Source organism: Bison bison, unplaced genomic scaffold, assembly GCF_000754665.1.
Source record: "Bison bison bison isolate TAMUID 2011002044 unplaced genomic scaffold, Bison_UMD1.0 scf7180017864363, whole genome shotgun sequence".
NCBI classification, from domain to species: Eukaryota; Metazoa; Chordata; class Mammalia; order Artiodactyla; family Bovidae; genus Bison; species Bison bison.
Genome location: NW_011494935.1, coordinates 196,285 through 199,548, shown reverse-complemented (window position 1 = coordinate 199,548; position 3,264 = coordinate 196,285). Strand labels below are relative to the sequence as shown.

The 3,264-nt window shown below is 42.3% G+C and overlaps 1 long non-coding RNA gene across 1 annotated transcript in view; it reads left to right on the top strand.

Moving 5' to 3' along the window:
- Nucleotides 1–2,498, top strand: part of LOC104999715 — a 14,436-nt gene extending 11,938 nt beyond the window's left edge. The window contains exon 4 of the long non-coding RNA XR_826652.1: nucleotides 1,812–2,498. This is a non-coding gene — a long non-coding RNA (uncharacterized LOC104999715). The remainder of the gene's footprint in view (nucleotides 1–1,811) is intronic.
- Nucleotides 2,499–3,264: the final 766 nt, after the last annotated feature.

Here is a 3,264-nt window from a genome sequence, read left to right as displayed (position 1 = left end):
CATGTATTGCTAAAGCCTGGCTTGGAGAATTTTGAGCATTACTTTCTAGTGTGTGAGATGAGTGCAATTGTGCAGTAATTTGAGCATTCTTTGGCATTGTCTTTCTTTGGGATTGGAGTGAAAACTGACCTTTTCCAATCCTGTGGCCACTGTTGAGTTTTCCAAATTTGCTGGCATATTGAGTGCAATACTTTCAAAGCATCATCTTCCAGGATTTGAAATAACTCACCTGGAATTCCATCACCTCCACTAGCTTTGTTCGTAGTGATGCTTCCTAAGGCCCACTTGACTTCACATTCCAGGATGTCTGGCTCTAGGTCAGTGATCACACCATCGTGATTATCTGGGTCATGAAGATCTTTTTGTACAGTTCTTCTGTGTATTCTTGCCACCTCTTCTTAATATCTTCTGCTTCTGTAAGGTCCATACCATTTCTGTCCTTTATCGAGCCCATCTTTGCATGAAATGTTCCCTTGGTATCTCTGATTATCTTGAAGTGATCTCTAGTCTTTCCCATTCTATTGTTTGCTTCTGTTTCTTTGCATTGATCGCTGAGGAAGGCTTTCTTATCTCTCCTTGCTATTCACTGGAACTCTGCATTCAGATGGGTATATCTTTCCTTTTCTCCTTTCCTTTTCGCTTCCCTCCTTTTCACAGCTATTTGTAAGGCCTCCTCAGGTACCCATTTTGCTTTTTTGCATTTCTTTTTCTTGGGGATGGTCTTGATTCCTGTCTTCTGTACAATGTCACAAACCTCCATCCATAGTTCATCAGGCACTCTGTTACAATAGGTTTTTCTTGGTCTCAGGGTTGGATGGTGGAAAAGTGGGCATGGGGAACTTTTAGGAACATTTGTTCTCTTACCCGTAGCTCTCTGTTTTACAAAACCAGATGAAGGTCCATGGTCTGAGCAAGCTGGCCTTTCCCTCAAATCAAGGGATTCTTAGAGGGAAAAGTGGTTGCAGATGAGATTGTATATCTTTTTCTTGGGACTTCATTTGGATACATAGAAATATGTAACATGATACTTGGTAAATGCCTTCTGAATCTATGATTCATTAAGCATGGCTTACCTGGTTGCTTCTCTATTCAGGGACCACAACATATCAAAATGAGGAAATCTTGACCTCTGTCCATAAAAGTGTGGGATACACAGGCTTGGGTTGAGCAAATAACCACTCAGTGGGCTTTGTTTTGCGGTAGAAGTATGAAGAAGTGCCCTGGGGACCCAAAGGAAGGAGAGAAGGATTCTAACTGGGAAAGGAGGGCCAGGATGATTTATCTCAAAGATCCTTGAATTGGCTCTTCATGGATGAGAGCATTTCATTGAGCAGAGTGAACAGGCAGGGATAACAGTCTGAGCAGGGATAGGGTGACTTATAGGAGCATGGAATCTCTGTGATTGTTTAAGAGTCTAGTTTAATCTAATGGAGATAGGAAGCTAGAAGTAGCCTAGGTTCTTAAAGGCTTTGATTGATGGAATGAGGAATTTAGATTTGACCCCAGGGTCCTAAGAAACTGTTCATGTGTTTGGAGAAGGGAATGGCACTTTCATCTCTGTTTTTTGGAAATATTGTGCTGGCAAGACTGTGGAAGCTGTATTGGAGAGGAGTACACCTGGAGGCAGAGAGGCTCCCCAGGAGGCTCCTGCTGTTGTTATTCAGACAGGAGAGGAGTGTGTCAGCTAGAATGATGGCAGCTGTAACAGAGAGAAGGGACAGAGTCAGAGCCATTTAGGACTTGGAATTGAGAGGAGCTGGTGACTGGAGTAAGAAGGAAGGATGACTGATTCTCTGTACTTGGGATTGTAGGTGATGTGATGGGTTCACTGGTAAAGGAACCCCAGAAGGAAGAATGAAAATTATCTGGGTGATCTTGAGTTTGAAGTAAGTGCCCCTGGGTGATGTCTAACAGAAATTTGGAAATGTAGGGCTGGGTGGACCTACAGATGCCTCGGTGGGGATTGGTGTCTGATCACTGGCACCTCCCTCTGATCAAATAATCATTACTGTGATGATACAGTGTAAGTGCTGAATAAGGACTTGCCACTATACCAAAGCTTTCATATGTATCATCTCATAGGGGAGCATTCTGGGCTATCGATATTATTCTTAGAGTCATTGATAATAAACAATAGTTACTGAGTGTTTATTATAGGAAAGGGTTTGGTTTGATGCTTTCAGAGCATTATCTTATTGTGAACCCTTGTCCAAATGTTTGGGGTGATTCTATTATTACATTCATTATAAAGGAGAAGAAACTGATATTTGTAGAGATTAAAACATTTGCTAGAGTTGAATATATGACTTTTCAAACTGAACAACCCTCATTGTCCTGAGACCTGGACTAATTTTTCCGGAGTGCCATGACAGTGCCGGATGCACCACACAGGATCAAACATTCTCCCTTCCAAGAAGACTAACAGTGAAAAAGAAGGTGGTCTTCTCCCCTCTCCTTCTTCCTTTGATTATACAAATGTAACCCACTAAGTACTTGAGGCAGCACAATGCTCACCTGTCTCCTTTTTTTTTTTTTTAATTTTATTTAATTTTTAAACTTTACATAATTGTATTAGTTTTGCCAAATATCTAAATGAATCCACCACAGGTATACATGTGTTCCCCATCCTGAATCACCTGTCTCCTTGTAAGTCTTACAAGCATCCTATTTTAATGGATCACTTCTCATCTATCACTCCTCAGGCTCTGGCTCAATTTTTTCTGCGCTGAGGCATAAGGAACCTGAGCTATTTGGAACCCCTGGAAAGCCATCTAGTGGTGTCCAACCTGATACCATCTGCCTGGGAGCATACAAACCAGTCAACTTTCACTTTCCTTCAGGCCAGGGGCATCATGCACCCTTGGGTAGCCATCCTGGGCCTCCTACTCCTTCTGACAGGTAGGTGCACAGGTGGGCTGTGCTTTGGAAGCCCTGAGGATGGGGGAATATAGCGGGTATGTAGGTATGGTTGAGCAGGGTAGATTTCTAGGGCATTGTTTAAAAATAATGGGGTCAAGTAGTGAGCAAAGAACAAGGCTGAAACCTTAAGCCAAAGAAATTGCTTAAACACTAAGAATTATAAAATCAATAGCTAGATGAACAAGGCATGACACAGCACACATGCATCTGCTGTCATTTGTGTTGTTCATGTGTACGCATGAACTTCTCACATGTATGTAGTAAACAGCAACCATTGTTATCAATGGCATGGAAGGGAACGGGAGGAAGGAATGGGGACGGATGGGAAGGAGAATAACCTTCCCT